The 15,914-nt window shown below is 32.6% G+C and overlaps 1 non-coding gene and 1 pseudogene across 1 annotated transcript; both read left to right on the forward strand.

The window, feature by feature from the left end:
* Nucleotides 1-1,037: 1,037 nt before the first annotated feature.
* On the forward strand, nucleotides 1,038-3,925 carry LOC102589683 (UDP-glycosyltransferase 92A1-like; annotated as a pseudogene).
* On the forward strand, nucleotides 1,695-1,782 carry MIR7982A (microRNA MIR7982a). Its single transcript, NR_130347.1, has one exon. It is a non-coding gene; the product is annotated as a microRNA MIR7982a (primary transcript).
* Nucleotides 3,926-15,914: the final 11,989 nt, after the last annotated feature.

The raw sequence follows: 15,914 nt of genomic DNA on the forward strand, positions 1-15,914 counted from the left end.
GCGTATTCTTCCTTATTCATTTATAGATTGTGTTGAAGTTTATATTCTAAACTTTCTATTTGTATTTCTAGATATAAAATAGTTTTTTCTCTGTGCTATTATAGATTTTTTTACAAATTCCTGCGAATATGTTATTTTAAGTCTATTTTGCCTATGTTCTAATTCTTGTCTTTTCACTATAATTATTTCAGTAAGTTTTTCTTTATATTCGTTATTCTCGCTATTCATTGCATCTTTAAATATTGAATATATTTATATTCTATTTTAGATATTATCTATTAATTGGTCTAATTTTTCGTTATCAATTTTTGTGATATTAAGTTGTTTATATTCCGGATATAGTTTGTTTAATTTTCTTCTTATTTTTCTTAACTTTCTACTAGTATGTTTCTTACTATATTTCTTATTATCCATAGCTCCGATACTAGAAGATCTATTCTTATTTATCATAGAAGAATAATTTTACAAAAAAGTAATTGCGTTTATAAATGTCTAAATTTCTTGGCTTTATTTTCTCTCTATAGAAAAAAGGACCAAAAATATGGAGAAGAAAAAGGGAACAATTCATGACTCCCTCAAAATTCATCTATTTCCTTTCTTGAAATTCCATTCAATAGCTCTGATTATGGCCTACCTCCAAACACTGAAAACACTGATTCACTTACTTTTAAGCTTTCCTTGCATTTTATAACAATCTCCTCTTTTCTTGAACCTTTATTTAGAAATCTTGTATCTAGTCTTATTGAAAAGCCACTTTGTGTATTATCCGGGGCGGACCTACAGTGATTCAAGTGGGTTCATATGAACCCACTTCGTTGAAAAATAACACCGATAATCAGTTTTTAAAATTTTATATGTATATATTAACTTTTGACCCCACTAACACAAGTGTGACCCTTGGCTGAGTGGTGAAAAGGGTTCAATTTTCCCAGTCAACCCATGTTCGAATCCCTATGGCCACATTTTAGTTTTATTTTTTATATTTTGAACCCACTTCGTGAAAATCCTGGGTCCGCCACTGTTTGTGTTATATAGACATGTTTTTTGGATGGTCAGCAAATATAGCTCATGAATTTGGAATTTTTCATGTCATTTTTAGTGGGGCTGGTGGTTTTGGCTTGGCATGTTATTACTCTATGTGGCTAAATTTGCCTTATCAAAAAACAGAAAACTTTGTTTTTACTATGCCTGATTTTCAAGAAGCTGGTAATCTTGATGTTAGTCAATTGAATCCAAGTCTATTAGAAGCTGATTCTAATGATCCTTATGTTGGGATATATACTATTAACCATGTGTTAGAAATAATATTTATTATAGAATAAATATTTGCTCAATTTTAATAGATCATATATTCGTTTATGGTGTTTATTTACTTATATAGTAGATGATTTAGTGTGTAGAGTTTTAGCTTATACACAGAGGATTAAATCATCGGTTCTTATAAGTATAAAGATTTTTGTTCACAATCTAGGATGGAAATTGGACATGCCATCGGTACGATTGTAGCACAAGATTATAGGTAATTTATCTTGATTATGGGAACGGTATAGTTCCAACTTCTTGTGCTAGTGCATTTTGTATGTATTGAACGGGACCGAGTAGAGATAGTTGTTTTAGACTGACTGACAAAACATATTCTCTAAACTATTAAATGTACTTATATTCTTAATCCTGATATAACTATTATGATCTGTATATATTAATTATCGTTTTGATTTATTAAAAGGTGAGATTCTGAGATGGGTCAATATTCCTGGTAAGTTGGATGATAATAATATATATTGGTGAAATAATAAGTTAGTTGATGAAATCCATGTCTCGTTATAGAGATTGATTGATATGCCTTTTTGAGAAACTTATAAGTTTTCATCGTGTCAAACCTTGCAAGTGGATTTATGAATCCGACACATGAAATAAGTTAAGTAGTGCTCTAAAGGAAATTAATCATTAAGTTAAATTCGTCAGTAATTTAATTTATTGATTAGTATCTGAAATCTTAACATGGGGAATTACATAAGTGTTTAATGGGGAATTACAAAATATAAATAGAGGAGTGCAATTACGAATTTCTAGTGGAATGATTTGTAATTTATTATGGTAAGAATAATTCAAATTAATTATTTGGAATTATTTCCATAATAGGAAGCCTCAGTAATTAATTATGTGGTCCCTCCAGTGCCCATATTTAACTAGAACTCAGAATCCTAATTCTAAAGGGAAAAGGGGAGAGGCGTTAGTTTTCTTATAAAAAAGAAAACTAGCGTGTATTTTTCAATTGAAGAAAAATAACGTGTGTTCGATTCTCCTCTTTGGACTTTGAAGAAATCTCTATAATTAGGGATTATTCTAGCCCTAGATTGTTTAGTTTTCTATTCGATACTTGCCCACCCTAGTATTGAGAGAGTTCAGATGTGAACTTGGGATCACTGTAGAAGACCATGGCTATCTTGTAGATTCACTTGAAGGACTGTCTAACTTGGGGATTCGCTTGAAGGTATCTGTTCATGCTTCAAGAGGTATTTATCGAATTAAGTTTCAGTATGTTTATGTGTTCTAGCATGATTATGTGGTCTAGCATAAACAATATTGGTTATCTATTATTCATGTAAGTAAAAAGATTCTGGTATGCTTCCGCTGTGAATATATGTTTACCAACACCTTACACAAATTTCAATTGGAAAAATCTTCCTAACTGGATTAACTCTGATGGGATTCTTTTCAATACAGTTGAAGGTATAGACAAGCTTGGTTTAACATATTTTCGTCGAAAATTAGGAATACCTGTTTGGACAATAGGACCAATACCTTGGCCAGTAAGTAATAAACAAAGAGTTGATGATGAAACAGGGGAAGAAACAGAGAAGTTCATCAAATTTCTTGATGAAAAAGAAGAAAAATCAGTACTTTACATTTCTTTTGGCTCTCAGAACAGAATATCAACATCACAAATGATGGAATTGGCAATAGCCTTGGATAAAGCTAATAGAGTAAACTTCATATGGGTTGTTAGGCCTCCTTTGGTTTTGACAATAACATGGAATTCAGAGCAGAGGAGTGGCTTCCTGAGGGGTTTGTTCAACGCGTTTTCGAGGATCAAAATAGGGGACTTATAGTGCCAAAATGGGCTCCTCAGGTTTGTAACCATTTTATTTGAAAGTTTAAATTGTTAGGAACTTCATCCAAATTTTTAGTTATTTAATATCTTAAAATGCCATCTCACATGTAGGTTTGATTCTTTTTGTGGGACCAAGCTTGTGTTTTTCAAATTGCTTTGAGATTTGAATCCGAGACCTCTTGTTTTTCTAAATATCAGATAAGCGTGTAACCATATTATCTTAAAGCTTACGTTAATTATTTTTTTTGGTTACAACAGGTTGAAATCTTGGCACACAAATCAGTTGGAGCTTTCTTGACACATTGTGGATGGAATTCAATGTTGGAATCACTTGAAAATGGAGTGCCACTTCTAGGTTGGCCTATTGCAGCAGAGCAATTTTACAATGCAAAATTCTTGGAACTAGATGTTGGTGTTTGTGTTGAGGTGGCTAGAGGGAATAATTCTCAAGTCAAGCATGATGATATATTGGAAAAGATTGAGGTTGTTATGGGGATAAATGAGAAAGGGAATGAAATAAGAAGGAAAACTTGTGAAGTTAAAGAAATGATAAGTGATGCTATTATAGATGATGAGGATTTCAAAGGGTCATCTATTAAAGCAATGGATGAGTTTCTTAATGCAGCTTTATCCATGAACAAGTTATCAAATGATGAAAGGATTAATGGAAATAGTTGAGAAGACCATTCTTCTACATGGTGTTAATCATAAGAATTAAACAACAAAGAGAGAATATATGATTAAAGCACTTTGTTTAATGTAGAAAATAACATAAGTATGTGCTTTTGTGTATATTTTAATATAAATATGTGTTTGTGTATATTAAGTGTGAGTTTGTTTCCTCCTTCACCCTAATTGTTTTTTCCATCGGCTTTAGTTTGATTTATGGAAGCGAAAGGGGATATGATATTAGAAAAACTAATCACAAATAACTCTATGTAATAAAGATTGATATGTAATCTGATAAAAAATGAAAAATAATACCTAATTACACAAATATTCCTATCATATTTACTAATTCATCATTTATTTTGAAATAATTACACAATGAAAAATAATACCTAATTACACAAATATTCCTATCATATTTACTAATTCATCATTTAGTTTGAAATAATTACACATTATCTTACTAATTAATAATTTCATATAAGATTTCAAGTCATATATATCTAGATTGTAATGACCCTGTTGGTCGTTTTTGGAAATTTTCGTGAAATTTAGTGTTTTACCCCTCCCGATTTTAACCCCGAGTCATTTCTGATTGAGTTTTGAAGTTGGTTTCAAGATTTGAGTAAAAACTTGTGAAATTTGTTTGTTTTGAGTTTGATAAGGTTGCTTAAAAGTGGTTTTTGGTATATTTTGGAGTTTCGAATATCGGAATGAAATTCTATCGATTTCATCAGTCCTGAAATGTGGAAATTGGTCGATGAGCTTCAAATTCGGAGTCTTTTTAAGGATTTGAGGTCCTAAGTTGGAAATTTTTGAAAATTTAGCCTTTGGATTGACTTTGGTCAATATTCGGTGTTTAGATGCTCGAATTGGAATTTCGAGAGTTTCATTGGATTTGGAGGATGATTTTAGGCCTAGGTGAGGTCTTGGTTGAATTTTTAGAGTTCCCGAGCTTGATTTGACCTTTTTAGGCATTATGATTAGTTTCTTGGGTCTTACACGGGACTTGGGTCAAGGAGACCTCATATTTGTATTTCTATGGTTCCATTGAGTCTGGAACGTCGAATATAGTCAAATCACATAAATGGCTTATGTGTACGGCGTTCAGAACGAATCCCGATGGTTCTTTCGACGATTATGTGTTTGGTTGATTTTTCTGTTTTGTAGTGCTGAAGCCAACCCTCCGCGATCGCGGAGCTTTAATGAGTCGGGGGCCGCATTTGCCGATAGGGGTCCGCGTTCGCGGAGGACCCCTGGACAAAATATCTTCCAAAAATCAGGGTTTCAACATCATTTCATCATTTTTGAGTTTTGGGAGCTTTGGCGTGGCGATTTGAACAAAACTTTTGAGAAGAAATATTTGGGTAACGATCCCTAATCTTAAATCTTCATTTACCCATTATTTTTTTATCAATTTAAGTGTTCGAATCAAGGTTTTGAAATGATTAATTGGGTTCTTTCTTGAAGAACCCAAGAATTTAGTAAAATAGTGATTATGGACTGATTTTAAATCCTTTTTTGAAATGGTTTTCACCAATGAGTTCCAAATGCCTTGGGTAATGTTTTCAAGTAAAGAGTTTCGGATTCAAACCTCATTTTTGAAATTAGGTTCTTGAGATGATTTGACCAATTTTGCAAATGTTTGAATTAAGTGTTGTTATTTTCGAAATCTTATTGTGATTATTTGATTGAATTAGTTTGTATGACTTTGGACATTGTTTGGAAACGGAAGACTCAATTCTTGGATTGATCTTTGATTGAAATTGAGGCAAGTGATCTTCTAAACCTTGTAAAATTAGTAGAATCGTGCATTTCTCTTCATTTGTATGTGTTTGGGAGTAATGAGAACGAGGTGATGAGTTCAATTATTTCACTTGATTTATATTAATGAATAAAAAGGGGATTAATGACAAGGCAACATGTTTATCATAATACTTTGTGAATTTGCCTTGTTGTGAACCCTAATGTGATGATTGATAAAATGCTTTGATAACTTTATTGTAGACTTGATTTGCTTTAGTTATTGTCTCTTCCTTGTGGTATAAAATTGCTTACTTGCATTGATTTCTGAGCACCATGATGAGACATGTAATGATTATTGATGCCGAGGTCATTTTCGACAAGTGTTATTGATGCTAAGGTCATTTCCGACAAGTGTTATTGATGTCGAGGTCATTTTCAATGAGTGATATTGATGCCTAGGTCATTACCGCCGAGTGATATTGATGTCGAGATCATTATTAGCGAGTTCATGAACTATAGGCAGTTTTCATGAGTTTCAATTGATATTGTGAGTGATAAATCTGTGAATTTGTGCTCAGTGTGCTTGATTATTGTGCTTTGATGTACTTGATACCAACGATTGATCTATTTGACATTTGTGATTGCCGTACTTGATACTTGATAGTTGTTGAATTATGACTATTGGATTAGGGTTAGGGGTGTACATGAACGGATTGGTTTGGGTTTTTCCAAATATCTAACCAAACCATCTGTGTCAAATTTTTAAATTTATAAACCAAATCAAACTAATAAAAGTCAAATTTTTCGTGTTTTTCAGCCCCAATTTTTTCCAGATTTGTTCAAAATTTTCAAATATCAAACCAAACCATTTGTGTCGAATTTTTAAATCAAACCAAACTAATAAACCTCAGATTTTTCCGTAAAGTATTCGTACAAACATGTGTTTCTTAAGAAAATAACACAAAATAATGAGATGAGTGATGACATCAAAATATTTAATAAAAAATAATAATGAAATTGTATAAAATAAATATTGCAATTTGACAAGTCATAATGAAAATGATCATAATTTAAAAGTACTAAATCATGCGAAAATAAGTCTAATAAGTATTAGTTACATGATTAAACATTAAAGAAAATTAAAATTAGGTTATATATTTTAAAAATCTAAACCAATGTAAAACCGTAACACCTCGGTTTTTGAAAGAGTTAAAAATAGAAAGAACTAAATTGGAAATAAGCTAAATCTGAAAATTTTCAAGTTATGCTTAAGTTATGAGTTTGTGTCAACTTCAAACGACCATAACATTCCGTACATGATGAGTTAGGTGTCTCATAAGATATCAAATGAAAGGTCTTGGAATCCTCTTTCCAACGCCATCGAGTTTGCTAATTTTCAAGCTCGTATGAGGGATATGTGGGTGTTTTAAGTCAGACTGTTCAATTAAGAAAAGTTACCCGAAAATATGAGGAGTATTTTGGTCTTTTCCTTACCTTTTCAGATTTAAGCATTTTTCGTAAATAATTAGGGGTCTAAATTGATTTGGTTCAGTTTTCCCAAATCAAAATACGCTTAAGGTTTTAGAAAAGAGTTCAAGAAAAGAAAAGAGAAGAAAAGAGGAGAAGATTCAAGCGTTCGTCGAGTTCTTGAGGTTTTCTTGCGGATTTTCTCCAATGGTTTGATCCCTAAGAGGTGTGGGAGTTCTCATAGTGTTGGGTTCGTTCACCCACACGCCAATCATGTTATTTTCAGCGCAAATTTGTTCTTAATGTTGAAGGATTTGAGTTCTTATTGAGTTTTCTTGGAATACCTTTCATAATCTTGATTGTTGGGATTTCGATGAGTTCTTGGGATAAGTGTTAGTGTTTTGAGGGTTGTTTCGAGTAGATTATCGTGTACATACGTTGAGTATTCGATTCTAAGTGATTGGGGAAAAACCCATTGGATTTTAGTCGAATTAAGGTCAAAAAATGAGTAGAAAATTCGTCGGAATTGTCTGGGGGAATGGTGGCGCGGCGCTCCATAGATACGCCAGCAGTGCGCCAGAAATAGGTGGGTCACTGAAGTTTAGGGGCTGGCCCCCCGCGCCAACAGTGTGCCAGGGTCGCCTGCCCCCGCCATTTTTTCGTCGTTTACCCCGTCTAAGTTCTTCTAAAGTATACCTTTACTTCCTATCGATTCTAACTACTCTAAACTACATCTAAAGATCTAGAAATCATTCAAACATGAATCATAACCTTGAATTCAAATTCAAGGTAGAGCTAAGAGTCAAGTCTTGAGAGTTCATCTGAGTCATTTTAGTAAGTCTTTTACAATCGTTTTAAACTTGTTTTAAGACTTGAGCATTTGAGTTTGAGGAAGAGCAGAGCCGAGTTCATTTTCTTTAAAATGATATATGAGAACTAAGTATTCCCAAGAGTGAATGCCTTTACATTTAAGCATAGAAGAAACACCGATTTCGAAAAGAGTTTTCATGAGCAATGTTTAGTACCAACTCTTTTAAGAGAAAGATTTTTTAGTAATAATCTCAAACCACAGAAAGAGTTATGTTTTAAAAAAATATGAGCTAGTTACATTTTGGGAGTAGTATTGAGCACCGATATGGGGACGAGTTCAGATAACTCAAAGTCTCCATAAACCATGTAGCCAACGTGGGTAGAAAGGTCATACTTTTTAGATGATTCCTTAGTGCTTTTAGCATAGACTAGTGGATCCACTCAGTAGTAGGTCCTATACCCCAGAAAAGTATAGGACAGTTCTAGCAGCGTGGGCAAGATGCTGTATCATCACATAGCTCATAGTGATGGTTGTCGGTTAGAGAATCTCCCACAGAGTTACTTGTATTTTTATATACACACTGAGCTATATTGTATTATCTAATACATTGAGTTATTGTCTACTGATTTAAAAAGCTTTTCTCTATAATGCATCTTTATTACTACTTTATATTGGAATGAGTTGAGTTGAGACGAGGTAAGTTATTTCTTTATCTCCAGTTCAAGGTTATGTCATGTTTTAGAATTCCCCTCGCATGCTCGCATATTCCATGTACTGACGCCATTTGTCCTGCATTTTTTATGATGCAAATACAGGTAACCAGGATCAACATCCAGCGCTTCGTTGATCCAGTTGAGCTCTAGAGTTGTTTGGTGAGCCTTCTTGCTTCCGGAGGATCCCTTTTGTTATGTTTCAGTTATTTCAATTGTTAGGATGATCGGGGGTCTTGTCCCGACATCCCTCATAGTATTAGAGGCTTCATAGATAGATAGATAGACATAGTTCATAAGACTTTTTCATTTCAGTTATTGATGTCTGAGACTTGAGTTGCCACTTTTGCTAGTGAATGTTTCTTTAAATATTCTGAGTTAGTTAGCTTGAGTTAAAGCTTTACTTTTAAAGTTATATTATGTTGAGTAAGTCTTCCGTTGAGAGTTAAGCCAGGCTAAGGGTTCGTTTGAGGCCAACAATTGTTCTCGAGTGCCAGTTGCGCCCAGGGTCAGGGTGTGACAAAAACTAAAGAACAAATATTCAACATTAGTGTCATTCTTAGTGTTGAATCAATTTTTTTGTTCTCATTAGTATTAATTTGATTTTGAATTGAGTTATATTAGAGTTACTAATATCTATAGACTATAACCTTTACTGGACCATTCAAAATTCCAAGTCTCAAAAAACTTGAAAAAAATATGTGAAAAGATAAAAATTATGAAAACGTATAAGTAATAGTTAGAAATTGCATTAGAGTAAATACTTTTATGTATAAAATAAATTTTAAGAATTATATATATAATGTTGGGTTGGCTTTGTCTCGGGTTGATTTTATTAGTTAAAACCAAACCAACCCAAGTATAGTCGAGTTTATTTTTTGCAATACCAAATCAAGTCAAACGAAACCATTAGTTGGGTTTATTTTTTGATTTGACTCGATGTGTGGTTAGGTTCAGTTTTTGGTTCGGCTTTGTACACCTGTTACTAGGGTTATGAGGACTTGTGAACTGTATATTATGAACTGTTAGGTTGAGCTGATTTCTATGAAGGTTGTACTTTGAGGAGATTTGGTTGGGATGAAAGGAGTACTCGTTTTCTAGCTAGTTTTGCTTTGTTTATCAGGATGCTTGCTGAGTACCACGTTGTTTGTACTCACTCCTTGCTTTTACACTTGACACTTGTGCAGGTTCTGAGCTCGATTCCAAGCATGACTTCGTGTGATTTCCCTTCTTTTTCTTCTATACTTAAGGCTTGTTGAAGGACTTTGAGAGGTAGTTGTTTGTCATCCCGGCGGGTCCTCTGTTTTCCTTTTTGTTATTCTTTGTTCTATTTGAGAAACAAAGACATTGAAACTTGTACTTATCTTTCAATTACGAAGGTTATGTATTAATGACTAGTACACGTGACAATCATATTTTGGGGGTTATATTAGAATGACTAAGTTTTCCACCTTTTTGTTATTATTGCTCTACTTTCCGCATTTCGTTCGTTTCATTGGGTTGAGGCTGACTTGTTTTGGTGGGAATAGACAAGTGTCATCACGGTTATTTTTTGGGTCATGACATAGATACATGTATTTTTTAGTATCAGATAACTCTGAAATACATATACATAGGGATAGAGGCGAGCGAGAAACGAGAAAGGCAAACACGAGAGTTTGTATATACATGTAAGTCACATTAGATACATGTATCTAGTCTAGATACAATCTGAAATACAAATACACAAGGAGAGTTGTGAGCGAGAAAGGTATAGAGACAAGCGAGATAGGAGAAAGACAAGCGGGAGAGTCAGACACATGTGAATTCACTTGGATACATAAAATTTGGAATAAACATCACCTAATACCTCTTCTATCTGAGTACATATTGTCGACACCCAATTTTGGACCTCCACAATATAGATTAATCATCGAGCTTCTTCAATTTTTAACGATTTAAAATAATTAGTTTTATAAAATTAATATATATATATATATATATATATATTATTTATTTATAATATATATGTTTTAGATGATTATGTATATAGTTAGTATATTTTATGAATATTTGCAAATCGTCTCAAAAGATTTTGTTTTTAATTAAATGTTTTGTTATTTAGTTTAGCTTAATTGTAGTTTATATTTTCGAGTCAATTAGCTTACAAGTAAATTAATTATTTTATTTTGTTAGGATTAAGAAGCTTAGTAATTAATCAATACTAATTTATCTTATTTAGTTTTAGCCGAATTCACCAATTAAATTAAGTTTGACTAATTTCTTAATTCTAATTTGGCTAAAATTGCAATCCGTTTAGATATTTTTCTATTGCGAATCTAACCTATATTTTACCTCACCTTAAACCCAATATTTAAGACTAAATTTGGTCCCTTTTACTCACATTCCCTTCAGCCCATTACTTCACCATCTAAATACCCAGCCCATTACAGAATCCAATCCCAATCCATTACATACAACAACAAATACATACAACAGAAATACAATGCCCATACCCGACCCCTGTTACTTTTCTTCTTCACGAGAATCAGACGTGAAACCCAGAACCTCGCGAACTAGCAACAACAGCGCGACCCGAGTCTAGGAAATCGATCTAGTCCCGCGTCCCCTTTCTCTCCCTTATCCATTCGTATGAGATTTCTAGGAAAAGTAGCCTTTGTTCTCGTCTGTTGTACGCGAGCAAGCCAGGTGGAACGATCTCCGCGATTCACTCGTCCTTGGCTCAATATCAACGGCCTCCGTTCTTTATCCGTTTAAATTTGTACAATTTTCGTACAAAATTCCAGGAGCAACCTTATCTCTTAAGGAAAATTTGAATTTCGAATTCGAAAAATCCATCCATCCCTCTCGGTTTTCCCCTTATTTCAACCTATTTCCCTCTCTATATAACCTTCTTTATTTTTCATGAATAGGGGTTGGAAAAATAGGTCGACTTTAGAGAGAAAAACACAAGAAAAGATACAAGTTACAGAGCATAAGTAAGCAAAAGAATTTAGGGTGATAGTTGTTCGTATTGCCGAAATTCTTAGGTTATTCGCTTACAATTCAAGCTTTCCATTAGAGTCTTTCGCTGGTGGTGTAGGGAAAAGCTTCATTCCCAGCTCGTCCCGTCCTTGTTCGCTGCCCGGAAAAGGTAGCACTTCCTCCGATGGCTTTTCTCTTCATCTCTTTCTCTATTTTGTTTTGTTAATATTGGGAAATCACTGTTCTGTTGGTTGTTGGCTGTTTGCTGCTGTTAAGATTGATGTATGAGGCTTATATTCTCGGTTGTCTTCATGAGATTAGTCGTAATGTCGAGTTAAACTTTGGAAATTCGTTGGTGTTTCTCTGCTGCTTTATTTGGAGTGTTGTTTCGTTGTTCTTCCTTATTGAGCTTGTCTCTTGAACGTTGTTTAATCCGCTTTATTGCTCAATATTTGATGTCATATCCTTCATTCTTTCACCTCAAGTTGAATGAATGAACCGAGATGTCAACATCAAGCTACGTGTTATATTTGCCCCTTGTTTGAGTTCTTGGATTGTATTGTTGCTGTTCGTTTTGATTCTTTATATGGTTTGTTCTGGTCGAATCCATTTCCAAAAGCAAAGTTTGTCTTCCCCATTTCCAGATTGCAATATATTATGCTTTTTTTTCTTGACTTTATTCTCAAATAGGATGCCTATTGTTCACTTTTTTTTTTTGCTTTTTGAGGTGTGGTAGTTTTGAAGATTCGTGTGCTATTTTGTTGTTGTCAACTAGTATTGGGATGGTTTTTTGAAGCTAATGTAGTATTAGTTTGGTATTGATCGCTTCGCTAAATTTAGCTTATGTTTTACCAAGTTTTCACATGTATGTCATTTCGGTCTTAATTTTGAAGCATGCTAATAAACGATTTTTAAAGCATGTATCAAAATCACTTTCGTTAAAATGGTCTTGGTTGTTTCATTCTTTCCCTTCTATGTTCGTCTTCTCACAGCCTGGAGCAATCTTCGGCTTATCTCTTCCCCGTTTGGCTTAATCATTGATGTTTAAATGGTTTACTGCTTGTGAGTTGATTCAGCCCGAGTTTCAAATCTCTTGTTTTATTTAAATGGATTTTAGTCTTGTTAGAAGTGGGTTTAAGGTTATTTGTCTATTCTTCTTGGTCATGTTCCTTGTCTTGTTTCTTTGAGTTAAGTAGGTGGTTTTATTTTTGTTAGCTTTCCAGGCTGAGTTCTCCAGTATGTGCCCTTTGTTGCAAGCATGTTTTAATTACATCCAAGTGTGGGTTTATTCTTAAAATTGTCTTTGTTTAAGTGCTCTCTGTACTAAATTTGATAGTATTGAAGTGTGCTATTTTCTTTTTAAAGGGGTAGTATGTGAGATTTACCTATCATGCTTTACTTTTTAGTTTGTTACGTTGTCCTTCTTAGTTTATGTATATGTTAGTAATGTCAGTAGCTTTCCCTATTGGCTCACCTTTACTTAATTTTCATCAAAAGATATTGTTCACTATAGCATTTGGTAATTAAGTGAAGTTCGCCTTTCGATCACTGTTGCATTTCACTAGCTACCATGTTAATCTATTAAGTTCAAATAGTCATCATGTCCTTTAGCCATGTTCTTTTAAGCTTTTTGTTTTGGCCTTATATGATTTCTTTTAATTATATGATAGTATAAACATATCTCTTTTTTTTTGCTTTGCATAATTTAGCATATTCTTCTCTGTCCATTTTGGTTGGGTCATATGCTAATTTTTTCTCCCTTTTTATGCATGTGAAATCTGCCCGAGTTCGCTACGAATTCTCATATTTTTCCTTACATTTCGGGAGAGCCGTAAGGGCTCAAATTCCTTTTTCATCCGAGTCAGCCAGCTATAAAAATCGACGAACAGGTCCCAGAGTTGAATGAACATGCTACAGATCAGGAAATTGAAAAGATTGGGCCAAATGGCCACTCTTAATTCCAAAGTTGTATTTTGTTATTTTGGGTCTAAGCCCTTGTCATTTTAATTGTTATTATGTGTTAGTTTAGAACAGGTGGAAGAATTGGGCCTAAGACTCAATGAGAAAATATTCCTATTATGTTAGGATAGGACAGGTACAAATGACTTAAATGAGCCTTCAACTGAAATTAGGCCCAAGTGCTTGCCCAGGCGAACAGATCCAAACTTGGGCCCAAATTCTTTTTCCTATCTATTTAACCGCTATTATGTGTTTTATTTGTCAAAATTGATTTCAAGGTTTTAAAAAATTCAATTCCCCAAAAGAGTCCATTTTGAGTAAACACTTATTTTTTATTTTTTTTCTAAAATTAAATAAGGTTATCACTTCAAAAATATTTATTTTATTTGTCTAAGTAATTTTCCCCTTGCCCTTAAAAATAATTTATAGTTTTAAACTATTTGTTCTCAACTTAGACAAATATTCATATTACTTAAAATTTTAGTCAAATAGTTAATTACCGAATAATCGCATGTTAGCAGATGTTCTAGGTGCTTTAAAACCCTTCTTAGAACATTAATGTGAACCCTGAACCCTTTAATATTTTCAATTGATTTTTGTTTTAATCTTTTGAAAAAATTAGTTTTCTTAATTTTTTACTTTAAAAATTAAGTGGCGACTCTCTAAACCAATCTAATAATTATTTTTAAATAAAACACATATATCTAGAAATTAAAATTTGACATGAATGATAATTTTGAAAACTCACGAAAAAATGCTTAACTAGACCCTAAACTTATAAGATATTATAATTTAACCACCTGAGACATAATAATATCTGGAAATCATTAAAAACAAATGTGCCTCATACAAACAATCAAAAGTCAGAATGGTATTCTAATATATTCCTTCAATTAAAATCATTTGCTAAATTTAAATACTTAATAACTTTGTAAGATATATTATCGAATCGGGAAACTTCTACTTGCATTATATTATATGGTCAATTATCTGAAATGATAACATTCTAGAAGATCATACACAAAAAAATAATTACTTTTAAGCTCTCTCTTTCATTGTCGAAGTAGTCATAGTAGTTCAAAAACATGTCTCCACAAAATTATACTCATTTATTTTACTATGGATATTAGGCAAAGTATTTATTGGATTTAATGGAATGCATTAATTGTAAGCAATAACCATGGTAAGCTGTGTATCCAAAACTATACATTGTTATGTTTTTAAAGTTATTGATAAAGTCTAACAATTAAATTAAAAGCTTAAGTAATCTGCTGCCCCTTAAAGTTGTTCACGTATTTCACTTAAACACCTTAACTATAACTATTACCTATTGAACACCTGAATTGTTCAAAAAATATACCTATTAAACACAAAATGTTGATGTGGCAAAAGAAATATTTTACACTTTCGCTGAGCGGGTGAAAAAATTTAAATAATGTTTTATTTTTATTTTTTCCAAAAAAACTTAACACTTTTTATTCTTTGAGTGCCACTTGGCATTTAAATAATTTAACTTTAACAAATATATATTTAAAAGTAATACTAATTCTTTAAAAAAAAAAAAAAAGAGCCCCCACCGCACCCCTGTAAGTCATCTTTTCCTTGAAGACCACTGCACTCCATTTTTTTCTTTTCTTTTTCTATTATATTTCTTTTCAACATTTATTAAAAAATAAAAATTGAATCAGCTAATTAAATTTGGAGGAAAAAAAGAAGAAAGAACATTGGACTGAAAAAAGTTAGCCGATTGACGTCCACCTCGGTCACCTTCGAACAAATATTATCACTCAAATTAAATGTAAACCCACTAAAATTATCAAGCATAATATCAGATTGATTCAATAAAATTAATTTAGGTCCTCTCGATTTCTCTTTGTTATCGATCTCAAGATGATTGACAGTGTCTTTCTTCATCATTCTTGTATCAGTCTCTTTGAATATATCGATCTCACGTATTAGGAATAAAAAATAATTATGTAAGCAATTAACAAAGAATTGAATTTTGTCCTTTGAGAAATAAAATCTTGCTAGGAAGAAGATGAAGAAGAAAGGGGGATGGGTAGGGTTGGGCTACTCATTTATTTTTATTTTTATAAAAAATAAATAGATGGAAAATTTATTTGAAATAATTTTGGAAAATTGTTGGGCCCAACGCCACATGTTATCTTTTAATTAGTTATTTTGCCACATCACAACAAGTGTATTACACATATATTTTTTATTTTTTACTTATTGTCGAAAAATGTCTAATAGGAACAAGATTTGAATAAATAAAAGTGTTCAATAGGTTCTAGCCCTAGTTGAAGTGTCTACAAAAATTATGCGGACAACTTTAAGAGGCCGCAGATGACTTAAGCCTAAATTAAAATAGTCTGACGTTATATCACATTGTGCAATTGTCAAGTTCTGTTCTCAACTCCGCAATTGTCACAATATATTATAGTAATAAATTATTGTATCTTGGAATTCAATT

The sequence above is a fragment of the Solanum tuberosum genome, unplaced genomic scaffold (genome assembly GCF_000226075.1).
Source record: "Solanum tuberosum cultivar DM 1-3 516 R44 unplaced genomic scaffold, SolTub_3.0 scf00168, whole genome shotgun sequence".
Classification (NCBI taxonomy): domain Eukaryota; kingdom Viridiplantae; phylum Streptophyta; class Magnoliopsida; order Solanales; family Solanaceae; genus Solanum; species Solanum tuberosum.